The sequence below is a fragment of the Heterodontus francisci genome, chromosome 14, assembly GCF_036365525.1.
Source record: "Heterodontus francisci isolate sHetFra1 chromosome 14, sHetFra1.hap1, whole genome shotgun sequence".
NCBI lineage: Eukaryota > Metazoa > Chordata > Chondrichthyes > Heterodontiformes > Heterodontidae > Heterodontus > Heterodontus francisci.
The window spans coordinates 107,725,934-107,740,467 of NC_090384.1; the positions used below are offsets into that span (position 1 = coordinate 107,725,934).

At 43.1% G+C, this 14,534-nt stretch overlaps 1 protein-coding gene across 10 annotated transcripts in view; it reads left to right on the plus strand.

The window, feature by feature from the left end:
- Positions 1-14,534, plus strand: part of lrrc56 (leucine rich repeat containing 56) — a 222,911-nt gene that overhangs the window by 99,720 nt on the left and 108,657 nt on the right. Inside the window, exon 1 of one of the 10 annotated variants that reach the window (XM_068046732.1) lies at positions 13-272. The exons of 8 other annotated variants lie outside the window; for them this stretch is intronic. The gene's annotated coding sequence lies outside the window, so the exon portion shown is untranslated. Of the gene's footprint in view, positions 1-12; positions 273-770; positions 940-14,534 lie in introns of those variants that run through there. One more of the 10 variants, XM_068046731.1, reaches the window with a different exon arrangement.

Consider the following 14,534-nt stretch of genomic DNA (forward strand, 5'->3'; position numbering starts at 1 on the left):
TTTCCATGGATAATACCACTGTGGTCCATTACCGGGAAACATGTTTCAGTGATGAGGGAAGCACCCACTGGACATTTTTTCCTATTTTCTTCCCCTTCCCTCCATGCCGGAACAGTTTGGCTGACACTGGTCAAACACACACCCGGGACAGAAATATGAATCTCTAAGCTGTACTTCAGGAGCAGTGCTGATCATTGTTTTAAAAAAAAATTATATCTAATGCCCTACTAACTTGCAGGGACTGGGAGAGGAAAGCAACATTTATTGGATTGGTCAGTTCATTCAGTACAATCTGATTTGATCATCTTGTGTATTATTTCAAATCTGTTTTGTTAGTCTGTAGCAGTTCTGTGTAATGTCTCAAACACTTTGCTTCACATGTGGTTCAGACGGTTGCCTCTCTGAGGTCTAGTTGCTTGAACAGTAGAACCTTGCTGTCTGGAAACTATCCACCTGCTGAATTCATAATTTCTGCAACGAACAAAAGGTTCTTGAAGTCTGAAATTCTCTTGTTCCAGCCAAACTGAGTTTTTATTTTACTGTTTATATGGTGGCAAATGCAATAGGGCATGGCCCAGTTGTATAAATTGTGTAATAAATAAGAGCTAAAAGTGTCAACAAGTCTGCGAATGAGCGATTTCCTTTTTCGCAAACAACCCAAACCATCGGCAGCTGCTTCTTTGTGCAGCTGTAAGGGTGGGACAATCCGGCCTGTGAGATTCTGCATGGCCCCCTGTGGATAAAGCTCCATGCTGTCAGCTAATGGTTCAGTTCAAGCGGAGAAGCTAGGTCACATCTATCAGATCTTTTTTCTGTTCTAGTCTCCTCCCGCCCCACCCCCTACTCCTAAAGCTGGAAGCGGGCTAGTTTTTATAACGGACACTTGATTAGTCCAGCTTGTAGTGTGGCTTGACAACTGACAAAACTCAACCAATTAAGGTAAAATGTTTTTTGCATGAGAGACGGCTCTTGCAACATTCTGGTTGGGAGTCAAACATATGCACACAACTGCCTGTTTGAGCAATGGGCTTCCTGTTGTTTTTTAAAAGTGGGTTGAAGTATTAGCTTCAGCCTTTTAAGCCCATAGTGTTTTTGCATGCTGTAGACACACTACCTCTGAGCCAGATTGTCTGTTTTACTACTTTGTGGCAGTATGAGTGTAGCAGTTACTACTTTCTTTTCAGCATTTTTTTTGACATGCTGTCCCAAAGGTTTAGCCCCTTGTATAATAATATCATTCATAATTGATGGCAATCACCGAGCTCCTGGAGATTGCACTAGGCTTTCATGTGGCTTTGTTGCAGGGGACCTTTACACAAGTAGATGATGTGTAGTTTTTGAAGCAATCTCTTTTATGCTCAACTATTTCTTTTTAAAATCTGTATTGGTGACCTCTCATGGGTGTTGACAATCTAAGTCGATGCTAGTGTCTTGCAGATGTATAGTTACAGAAAAGTTTCAGATATTTTCTTGAATGGCTGCAAGGTTTATGTATCTGATTAATTTGATTTAACAAGACAATATCTGGTGCATACGATTATCAGGTTTTACTTTATCCACTGTTTGGAAGTATGGAAAGTAACAAGCAGAAACTCTTAATTTATTTTTTATTTTCAACTGTAATTAGACTGTTTAATATGGATATTTAAAAATATATGCAATAGAAGTTTACAGGACAGAAGGCCATTCAGCTCCTCGTGCCTACCAGCTCTTAGCTACAGCATTTGAAAACGAATCCAACTACCCTGCTTTCTCCATGTCCTTGTATCTTTCTCGATTTTAATACTTATCCAGTTTTCCCTTAAAAGAGACAATGATATTTACCCCAACCTCTACCCATGGCAAAGCTAATCATAATCCAGCAACTCTTTGTAAAGAAATTTCTCTAAACCCCTCTCCTCATTCAGTTCGTGACAGTTTTAAGTTGATAACCCCTCATTACTGATTCCCCACCCGGAGGAAATAGCCTTTCCCTATTCACTTCATTAAATCCCTTCTTCATCATAAATCTGCTTGCACCCTTCACAGCTGTAGCGGAAATAGTCCCAATGGCTCGGGTCTCTCCTTGTAAATTAACTTTCCCACCCTTGAAAGAGCATACAGCGCACAATTTTTATATTGTGCTCCCTAGGCTTAAGTTCAAACCATCCATTTATGCTGAGAAAAGTAGACCCAGCACTGACCTTGGGGATTGGGGGTGGGGGGGGGGGGGTGGTGTTTCATCCCTCCCAACACTGACTCTGGGGGTGGGGGACCAGGTTCCTCTCAGCACTGACTCAGGTGATGGGGCAGGGGGTTACTACTTCCAACCCTTCTCCAGTCTGAAGACACCCATTTGCCCCAACTCACTGATTCCTGTCCATCAACCAACTTTATATCCATGCTCCTACAATGCCCCTCACACCATAGACCTAAATTTTGTAACAAGAATTCTCATGGTGTATATGGATTTTGAGAAGGCATTCTTTCACTACTGCAATTCCTTTGTTGATCCAATCAGTTACTTCTGTTAAATTATTATTACACAATTTATGTAACTGGGCCATGCATTTTTGTTGATGGTAAGATAAAACCATCACTAGCCTTTAGCAATTGAATGCTGTCTTTTCTTGATAATCTAATGTGTTTATAAATACTCACTAATTTGGGCTCAAATTATGGATTCAAAAAGGTTGCCAAAACTGACATTGGTCTAACATTTCCTGTTTTTTTTCCCCCTTCTCGCTCCTCTTGAACAAAGATGTTATGCCGGCTATTTTCAAGTCCCATGGCACAATTTGCATTTTTAAAGAGCGTTGAAAAATTGTGATCAGAGACTTTGTTAGTTCCTCTCTGACTTTTTACAACAACCAAGGGTGCAACCCTCAGAGCCTAGTGACTAATCCACCTTGAGTCTGCTTCTGTTTTCAGAACCAATACCTGTTCTCCAGTTAGTTCCAACAATTTTTTAATTTATTCTTTCATGGGATGTGGGCGTCACTGGCAAGGCCAGCATTTGTTGCCCATCCCTAATCGCCCTTGACAACTGAGTGGCTTGCTAGGCCATTTCAGGGTCAACCACATTGCTCTGGGTCTGGAGTCACATGTAGGTCAGACCAAGTAAGGACAGCAGAATTCCTTTCCTAAAGGACATGAGTGAACCAGATGGGTTTTTACGGCAATCAATGATAGTTTCGTGGCACCATTATTGAGACAAGCTTTCAATTCCAGAATTTTTATTATTTAATTGAATTTAAATTCCACCAGCTGCTGTGGTGGGATTTGAACCTGTGTCCCCTGGGCATTTGCCTGGGCCTCTGAATTGCTAGTTCAGTGACCTTACCACAACACAAGTGTCTTCACCCTCACCCACCTCCTCCTCTTGGTCACCTATATTCTCACTTGGAATCGTAGAATATTATTGCACTGAAGGAGGCCATTCTGCCCATCACAGCTGTGCCATCTCTTTGTTAGAGCTGTCCAATTAGTCCCACTCCCCTGCTTTTTCTCCATAGTTCTGCAGATTTTTTCCCTTAAAGTATTTCTCCAATTCCCTTTTGAAAGATATTATATAATCTGCTTCCACTGCCCTTTCATGGAGCACTTTCCAGATCATCATGAGTCACTGTAATTTTCTTTTCCTCATGTCTCTGGTTCTTTTGCCAATCACCTCAAAATTGTGGCCTCTGATTTCTGGCACTGGAAACAGTTTCTCCTTACTTAGTGTATCAAAACCATTTAGAATTTTGAATACCTAGAGTCATAGGGCTGGATTTTATGGTGGGTGGAGGAGGGGGGGGTACCTGTTCACTAACTGGAAGGTCGGTGGTGATCCCGCCTCCACCGGGCCTGGCGATGCAGACCGCATTTAACTGTCCCCAGGCCCTTAATTGGTCTTGGGTGGGCATTCCACTTCATTGAAGCAGGATATCCCAGCTAATGGAGCTCCCGGCCAATTGGCGGGCCGGCAGTCTTAGTCCCAGCAGCGCCACCAGGAGCAGTAGTTACTGCTGGAACTACACACAGCTGCAGGAGGAAGATGACAGCCAGCTCTGGAAAAGAGGTAAGTTTTTGGGGCCTCGCCAGGGGCAATTGGTTGGGCCCAGCAAGGCAAGCTGGGGTGGGAGGGGGGAGGGTTGAGACTTCAGGGCGGCCCTGCATGGGGCACAGAGTGCCTGATCACGAGGGCCCCATCCCCAGCCCCCAGAAGGCCGCCTAGTTTTATCGGGGGGTTTCTGAGGCCTCAGCTGCTCGCCAGCCAAATGTAAAATACCTGTGGCGGTGGGCAGAGGCCCTTAACTGGAAGATAATTGGCCACTTAAAGGCCTCAATTGGCTTGGGGCGGGCTGTTTCTTGCCGTCGCCCCACGTAAATTGGCAGCGGAGGCGGGTCGGGAAGGGCCCCCCAGCCTCCCCACTCCATTTTACACCCCTCCCCCCCCCCCACCCCCAACATACGGCCATTCGGCCCATCAAGTCCATGCTGGCTCTCTGTAGAGCAATTTAGTCAGTCCCATTCCCCCACTTTATCCCAGTGGCCCTGCAGGTTTATTTCCTTCAAGTGCTCATCCAATTTCCTTTTGAAATAATTTATTGTCTCTTTCACTACCCTCATAGGCTGTGAGTTCCAGGTCATTACCACTCACTGTGTTCAAAAAAAATTCAGCCCATCCCCTCTGCATCTCTTGCCTAAAACCTTAAATCTGTGCGCCGTAGTCCTTGCACCATCAGCTAATGGGAACAGCTTTTCTTTGTCTACCCTATCTAAACCTGTCATAATCTTGTACACGTCTATCAAATCTCCTCTAAGTCTCCTTTGTTCCAAGAACAACCCCAGTTTCTCCAACCTTGTAGTTAAAATTCCTCATCCCTGCACCCGTTCTGGTAAATCTCTATCAAATCCTCCTCTCATCCTTCTCTATTCTTAGGAGAACAACCCGAGCTTTTCCAATTTCTCCACATAACTGAAGTCCCTCATCCCTGGTACCATTTCTAGTAAATCTCCTCTCTGCACTCACTTAGGTCTTGACACCCTTGTTGAAGTGTCCAATTCTCAATCTGAGGCCTAACCAATGTTGTTTAAAGTTTTAGCATAACATCCTTGCTTTTGCACTCCTATTCCTTTATTTATAGAGCCAAGGATCCCATATATGCTTTTTTAACAGTCTTCTCCACTTGTTCTGCCACATTACCAAAAGGATGTAGATGCTTTGGAGAGGGTGCAGAGGAGGTTCACCAGGATGTTGCCTGGTATGGAGGGCGCTAGCTATGAAGAGAGGTTGAGCAGATTAGGATTATTTTCATTAGAAAGACGGAGGTTGACGGGGGACCTGATTGAGGTGTACAAAATCATGAGAGGTATAGACAGGGTGGATAGCAAGAAGCTTTTTCCCAGAGTGGGGGATTCAATTACTAGGGGTCACGAGTTCAAAGTGAGAGGGGTAAAGTTTAGGGGGGATATGCGTGGAAAGTTCTTTACGCAGAGGGTGGTGGGTGCCTGGAACGCGTTGCCAGCGGAGGTGGTAGACGCGGGCACGATAGTGTCTTTTAAGATGTATCTAGACAGATACATGAATGGGCAGGAATCAAAGAGATACAGACCCATAGAAAATGGGCGACATGTTTAGATAGAGGATCTGGATCGGCGCAGGCTTGGAGGGCCGAAGGGCCTGTTCCTGTGCTGTAATTTTCTTTGTTCTTTGTTCTTCAAAGATTGGTGTACACCTCCAGGTCTCTCTGTTCCTGCGCCCCCTTTAAAATTGCATTACTTTAATTTATATTGTGTCTCCATTTTTCCAAAATGTATCACTTCACACCTCTCTGTGTTAAATTGAATCTGCCATGTGTTTGCCCATTTCACCAGCTTGTCCTCCTGAAGCCTGTTACTATACTCCTCACTGTTTACTACATTTCGAAGTTTCATGTCATCTGCAGACTTGAAAATAATACCCCGTATACCCACGTCCAGGCCATCAATATATATCAAAAAGAGCAGTGGCCCCCAACACAGAACCCTGGGGAACACCACTGTATATTTCCCTCCAGTCTGAAAAACAACTGTTCACCACCACTGTCTGCTTTCTGTTTCTTAGCCAATTTTGTATCCATGTTTCCACTGTCCCTTTAATCCCATGGGCTTTAACTTTGCTAACAAGCCGATTATGTGCTACTTCATCAAACACTTTTTTGGAAGTGCAACATCACCTGTACTGCCCTCAACAACCCTCTCCATTACTTCATGAAAGATCATAGGTCAGGCAAATACATCTTGCCTTTAACAAAGCCATGTTAGCTTGCATCTATTAGCTCATACTTTTACAAGTGCCACTTAGTTTTGCCCCAGAGTAAAATCTCTTTAAAAAAAAATTCCCACTACCGATGTTAGGCCGACGAGCCTGTAATTGCCGCCACCATTTGTAAAACAGACACAAATTTTAAAGTATTTCTGCATAACTTTATCTTCTACAACTAGATTTCCCATCCCCTGAGCAATTCTGCCCTCTGTTTAACTGTTATAATTTGCAGTGATAAAAGCCTTGACTAATTTATTTTATGTTGTCTGTTAGCCTTTTATTATGCGCCCTTTTAAGTTTTCTAATCTCCCGCTTCACCGTCATTTAGGTATTAACTCAATTCCCTTCCTATTCCTTAACTCTGCATATGAATTCTGTCTTAATGCAACCCCTCAAGACAACCTTAGATTCTAGCACTGTGATCAAATCTTTTGCCAACACCTGTGTGGTGCTGAACTTTGAGGCATTAAAATTCTGTGGTGATTTGACCAGTTCCCCAACATAACCTCGCTGAAATCCCTTGGGCAACAGCATTAGCAGCTGGTACTGGCCATTTCTGCCATGTCTCTGGGGATTCTTCTGGTCTTTTTTTTAATTGGTGTTTACTTTCCTACCTACCATATGTCCTTAGCAGATTGTGCTGACTTTCACCTGAATCATCACCAGCCAGCATCCCTAGCCCTGATTCAATGCCTTTGTTCCAGAGATTTAAGTGTGTGAAACTAGGCTGTCACTTCCCTTCAATGCAGGACTCTGGGAGGTGCCTTCCTTTGGAATTAGAGACATAAAACTGAGACCATATCTGCTTTCTCGAGTGGACAGAAAAGATCCTATGGCACTATTTGAAAAATAAAATTCTCCCTAGTGTGCTGGCCAATTTATCCCTCAAACAGAGTATGTGGTCATTTAATTCATTGCTGTTTGTGGAATTTTGCTATGTCCAAATTGGGTGCTGCATTTCAACATTATAACAGGAACTGCACTTCAAAAGTATTTCATTGGCTGCAAAGTGTTTTGAGACATCTTGAGCCATGAAGGGTGCTATATACATGCAAGTTTGTCTTTGTCTTGTGGTAAATTGATATGGAACTATTTCAGGACAAATCTCAGTCATTGGCATTTTAAATTCCATATAAGCCAAGCTGCGTTCTGCTTGTTTACATTTTAAATGTGTATAGTGGATTGTTAATATGCAGAGTGCAGAAGAATTTTTTTTATCTACTGATCCAATAACAAATGATGGCTGTGGCTTCTGCCCCACCTAAGAGCAGTGACATCTCAAGCAGTAAAAAGTGGGACATACTCATCCTTAGAGTAAGTCTTTCCGAGGTAAAATTGGCAGTTCAGTTGGGACCCCCATTGTACATTACAACAGTGACTATACGTCAAAAGTGCTTTATTGGCTGGGACGCCCTGAGGTTGTGAAAGACATTCTAAAAATGGAAGTCTTTCTATCTCCTGCCATGGCATCGGGCAAATCTATGGAGAGAAATTGCTTTCTCCTTTCTTTTGGTCTGGTATGGTCTAGGTGGTGTTTTATTCACTCTAAAACCACACAGATTGATGCCAACAGATCGTGCTTGACAAGTATAAGAATCAGTGTGTTGCTGGGCATCCTATATACAGTGTAGGGATTAGAATACCATTAAATTGTCATCTTCACTTGTGCTTAGACAGGCCAAAATATGTAGCTGAATGGAGGAGTCTGAACACAGCATCCCTACTTGCAAATGGCAACAGCATCACCCACCCAAATGTTCCAGCAACAAAGCTAGGGTGGACAGGCGCAATTATGCAGCCCACTCCTCACTTACCTCTGGAAGCAGTGCGGCTGTGTCTGTAAAGACTGATTAATATCTGGCAGCAATCATGGATGAGACAGTGACTTCAGCCGTCTCGAGCGATCTGCACTCTGCTTTCCAAGAACATCTAACTCAAAACGTATATAATACCCAAGTATGAGAATGATGGACAGGAAAAGGCCACAGGTTATTCAAACTTACCCCACACTCTAATGTATGGAGCATCAGACACGACAATTCCCTGAAACGCATGAGGAGGTTAAGGACTAGCTTCTAACCGCAAACAGAGTGACACAAATCACCCAATAACCTGTGGTGATTCACAATTCAAAAATTGCTATATTTACAAGTTAATATCAGCACTCAGTTAATAACCTCGCTGTTATTTTCTTAGCAAATTCTGACCCTGTACTATAGATGGTCGTGAATTCACATTGTTAAGATTCTACAATGCGATCAAAATCTAGTAGATTTTTAGTGTTTAGGATGAAAATGGTAATATCCTATTGTAAGTAAGGACTTCTCTTTCGCTATTAATTTATTCTGGGGATTTGGATGGTGTCAGAAAAACTGTATTCATGGCCCATCCTGAGCTGCCTTCAGAAGACCTTGAGCTTCTGAAGTTGCTTCAGCAATGGTGCTCACACAATGTTATTAAATAATGTTTAGGGTCATGTACTGGATCAGGCACAATGTTGGGCAGAATGTTCTCTGCATGTAGCCCATGCTCGATGCCGACACCATGTGCAGAAAACAGAAACGGGTTCCTCTCTCAGAACTGGCATCTGTCACAATGCACGAAAAATAATGGATCTTAAATTGGGCAGCTTCCTTCCACAGAAACCTTTAGATATGAGTTGCTTAGACATGTTTCATTTATGTAAGAGTCTAACACAATTTTATATCAATTTTGCATATTGTGAGAGGAAAGAATTATTTTTGTACTGTGTGAAATGCAAATCAGCCTGTTTGTTCTGGATGTTTTAATGTTCTAAGTTGGCAGCTGTCTCATTTCTTTTGGAAAGCTGGTTACTGCGTGGAGACAGAATTAAATTTTTACTGTTTAGTTTCCAAAGTTATGTATGATGTGGTAGTGGTGGTGGTTATGATACTGGACTAGCAAACCAGAGCTGATTAGTTCAAGTCCCTCCATGGCAAGCGGTCTGCCAGTTCCCACCCAAAAACGGGAACCAACATTGTCCTCTGTGCCTTTATCCAATGGAGTGCCGGGGGGTACATCACCAGAATTGCTTCCCTCCCTACTCCAAGAAAGAAAGTGCTACTACAAACAGGTTTGAAGTGAAACAAGCACCACTCAGGAGGAGCAATAAATGCTAGCCTCGCCAGCGATTCCCACGTCTCCAGAACAAATATTACCTGTGTGTTGTAAACAAACTTTGTTAAAAATGCTGGTCAATTTCCTGTGACATTCTATACAGTCAAGACCAAGTGTACATAAGAACATAAGAAATAGGAGCAGGAGTAGGCCGTTCAGCCCCTCAAGCCTGCCTTGCCATTCAATAAGATCATGGCTGATCTTTCCCAGGCCTCAACTCCTCTTTCGGGCCTGCTCTGCATACCCCTCGACTGCCTGAGATTTCAAAAATCTATCTACCTCCTCCTTAAATACATTTAGTGACCTAGCCTCTACAACTCTCTGAGGTAGAGAATTCCAGAGATTCACCACCCTCTGAGAGAAGAAATTCCTTCGTATCTCCGTTTTAAATGTGTGCCCTCTTATTCTGTAACTATGTCCCCTAGTTCGAGATTTCCCCACCAGTGGAAACATATTCTCTATATCTACCCTGTCAAGCCCCCTTAAAATCTTATATGTTTCTATTAGATCATCTCTCATTCTTCTAAACTCCAATGAATAAAGGCTTAACCTGTTTAGCCATTCTTGATAAGACAACCTCTTCATCCCAGAAATCAGTCCAGTGAACCTTTTCTGAACTGCCTCCAATGCTAGTATATCCTTCTTTAAATACGGGGACCAAAATTATACGCAGTACTCCAGGTGTGGCCTCACCAACACCCTGTACAGTTGTAACAAGACTTCCCTATTTTTAAACTCTAACCCCCTAGCAATAAAAGCCAAAATTCCATTTGCCTTCCTAATTACCTGTTGCACCTGCATGCTAACTTTTTGTGTTTCATGTACAAGAACACCCAAGTCCCTTTGTACTGCAGTATTTTGTAGTCTTTCTCCATCTAAGTAATAATCTGCCTTTTTATTCTTCCTACCAAAGTGGATGACATCACACTTTCCCACATTGAACTCCATCTGCCAAGTTTTTGCCCACTCAGTTAACCTATCTATATCCCTTTGCAGATTCTTTGTGTCCTCATCACAACATGCCCTCCCACCTATTTTTGTATCATCAGCAAATCTGGATACACTACACTCTGTCCCTTCCTCTAAGTCATTAATATAGATAGTAAATAGTTGAGGCCCTAGGACCGATCCTTGTGGCACCCCACTAGTTACGGCTTTCCAACCTGAAAAAGACCCATTAATCCCCACTCTCTGCCTTCTGTGTGTTAGCCAATCTTCAATCCATGCCAACACATTACCCCCAATACCCTGAGCTCTTATTTTGTGCAATAACCTTTTATGTGGCACCTTATCAAACACCTTCTGAAAACCCAAATACACTACACCTACTGGTTCCCCTTTATCCACTCTGCTTGTTATATCTTCAAAGAACTCTAGCAAATTTGTCAAACATGATTTCCCTTTCATAAAACCATGTTGACTCTGTTTGATTGCATTATGTTTTTCTAAATGTCCTGCTATTTCTTCCTTAATAATGGACTCTAGCATTTTCCCAATGACTGATGTTAAGCTAACTGGTCTATAGTTTCCTGCTTTCTGTCTCCCTCCTTTCCTGAATAGGGGTGTCACGTTAGCGGTTTTCCAATCCGCTGGTACCCTACCGGAATCCAGTGAGTTTTGGTATATTATGACCAATGCCTCCACTATCTCTGCAGCCACTTCTTTTAAAACCCTTGGATGCAGGCCATCAGGTCCTGGCAACTTGTCTGCCTTTAGTCTCATCAGTTTGTCCAGCACCTTTTCCCTCGCGATAGAGATTGTTACAAGTTCTTCCCTCCCATTTGTACCTTACTCATCAATTATTGTTGGGATGTTTATAGTGTCCTCCACTGTGAAGACTGATGCAAAATATTGGTTTAAATTATCTGCCATTTCCCTGTTCCCTGTTATGAATTCTCCAGTCTCATCCTCTAAGAGTCCCACACTTACTTTAGCTACTCTCTTCCTTTTAATAAACCCGTAGAAGCTCTTACTGTTTGTTTTTATATTTCTTGCCAATTTACCCTCAATCAATTTTCTCCCTCTTTATTAGTTTTTTAGTCATCCGCTGCTAGTTTCTAAAACATTCCCAATCCTCTGGTTTACCACTAGCTTTTGCCGCGTTGTATGCCTTTGTTTTTGATTTGATACTCTCCTTAACTTCCTTTGTTATCCAAGGGTGGTTCATTGTTCTCTTCGAGTCCTTCCTTCTGACTGGAATAAATGTTTGCTGAGTGTTATGAAATATCTGCTTAAAAGTCTGTCACTGCTCATCTACTGACTTTCCCTGTAGTCTATTTTCCCAGCTCGCTTTAGACAACTCTTTCTTCATACCTCTGTAATTGTCCTTGTTTAAGTTGAAGACACTGGTTTGAGACCTGAGTTGCTCACCCTCAAACTGAATTTGAAATTCTACCATGTTATGATCACTTCCCCCCAGAGGATTCTTAACTATGAGATCTCTTATTAATCCGACCTCATTACACATTACCAAATCTAAAATAGCCTGTTCCCGGGTAGGTTCCGCAACGTATTGTTCTAAGAAACAATCCCTGATGCACTCTACAAATTCGTCTTCCATGCTACCCTAGCCAATCTGATTTGTCCAGTCTATATGCAGATTAAAATCACCCATGATTATTGCAGTGCCCTTCTTACACACCTCCAATATTTCCTGATCAATATTTTGTCCTACAGAGAGGCAACTCATCGGAAGCATATAGACCACTTCCACCCGTGATTTCTTGCCCTTGCTATTCCTTATTTCCACCCAAACTGATTCTACATCATGATCTATTACACCTATATCATTACTCACAACTGCACTGATCCCTTCCTTTAATAACAAAGCTACCCCACCTCCTTTTCCTTTCTGCCTATTGTTCCGGAACGTCAAATATCCTTGAACATCGAGATTCCAGTCCTGGTCATCCAGCAGCCATGTCTCTGTGATAGCTATCAAATCATATTCATTTGTTTCTACCTGTACTGTCAGCTCATCTATCTTGTTACAAATGCTACGTGCATTCAGATAAAGAGCCTTAAGCTTTGACTTTTTACCATTTTTACCGACTCTGGTTCTAATTTCTGCTGTACTATGCTTGTATTCTCCGTCCCTTCTTGTCACACTATGATTAATGTATGCCCCTTCACTACCCTACACCTCTGCTCTCTCTTTACTTTTTAAACTTCCCTTCAATTGAACCCCCACCCCCACTATTTCGTTTAAAGCCTAATCTACAACTCTAGTTATATGATTCGCCAGGACACTGGTCCAAGCATGGTTCAAGTGAAGCCCATCCCAACGGAACAGCTCTCTCTTTCCCCAGTACTGGTGCTAGTGTCCCATGAATCGGAACCCATTTCTCCCACACCAATCTTTGAGCCACGCATTTACCTCTCTAATTTTATTTATCCTATGCCAATTTGCATAGAGATTATTACCTTTGTGATTCTGCTTTTTAATTTAGCCCCGAGCTGCTCATAGTCCTTCAGCAGAACCTCTTTCCTAGTCCTACCTATGTCGTGGGTACCTACGTGGACCACGACAACTGGATCCTTTCCCTCCCACTCCAAGTACCTCTCTAGTCCAGAAGAGATGTCCTTAACCTTGGCACCAGATAGGCAACACAGTCTTTGGGACAGTTAGATGACTGTATCAGTGCTGTTTCCTGCTCCCGCCCGGAACTAGAAAATTTTATCAACTTTGCCTCTAATTTCCACCCTCCTCTCACCTTCACATGGTCCATCTCCGACCCTTCCCTTCCCTTCCTCGACTTCTCTGTTTCCATCTCTGGGGATAGGCTATCTACTAATATTCATTATAAGTCCACCGACTCCCACAGCTACCTTGGCTCCACTTCTTCACACCCTGCCTCCAGTAAGGACTCCATTCCATCGTCCCAGTTTCTCCCTCTCCGACGTATCTGTTCTGATGATGCTACCTTCCACAACAGTGCTTCTGATATGTCTTCCTTTTTCCTCAACCGAGGATTCCCTCCCACTGTGGTTGACAGGGCCCTCAACTGTGTCCGGCCCATTTCCCACATCTCTACCCTCACCCCTTCCCCTCCCTCCTTGAACCGTGACAGGGTTCCCCTTGTCCTCACTTTCCACTCCATCAGCCTCCATATCCAAAGGATCATCATCCGCCATTTCCGTCACATCCAGCGTGATGCCACCACCAAACGCATCTTCCCCTCCCTTCCCCTGTCAGCATTCTGAAGGGATTGTTCCCTCCACGACACCCTCGTCCACTCCTCCATTATCCCCACCACCTCGTCCCCTTCCCACAGCAACTTCCCCCTGAAATCGCAGGAGATGTAATACCTACCCATTTACCTCCTCTCTCCTCACTATCCAAGGCCCCAAAGATTCCTTTCAGGTGAAGCAGCGATTTACTTGTACTTCTTTCAATGTAGTATACTGTATTCACTGCTCACAATGTGGTCTCCTCTACATTGGGGAGACCAAATGCAGATTGGGTGACTGCTTTGCGGAACACCTCCGCTCAGTCTGTAAGCTTCCGGTTGCTTGCCATTTCAACACTCCCTCCCGCTCTCATGCTCACATCTCTGTCCTGGGATTGCTGCAGTGTTCCAGTGAACATCAACGCAAGCTCGAGGAACAGCATCTCATTTACCGATTAGGCACATTACAGCCTGCCGGACTGAACATTGGGTTCAATCATTTCACAGCATGACTGGGCCCCCCTTTTTTATTTTTAGTCATTTTTTTCTTTTTTATTTGTTTATTTTATTTTAGTTTGTTTAGTTTGTTTCTACTGTGCCTACCCACTTTTTTTGTTTAATACGTGTGCTTGGAGCCAGGGCTGTTCATTTTACAGTCAGTTGACACCCTCTCTGTATTAATGCTTTGTCTTTCACCATACCATTAACATACCGTTTGCCTTTGTTCCATGGCCTTCTGGTCAGTTATTCTCTGTGACCTTGTCCTATCAACACCTCTTTTGTTATCTCTTGCCCCACCCCTGCTTTACTTGCTTAAAACCTTTTACATTTCGAATATTAGTCAGTTCTGATGAAGGGTTACTGACCTGAAACGTTAATTCTGCTTCTCTCTCCACAGATGCTGCCACACCTGCTGAGTATTTCCAGCATTTCTTGTTTTTACTTCGGGACTCTGT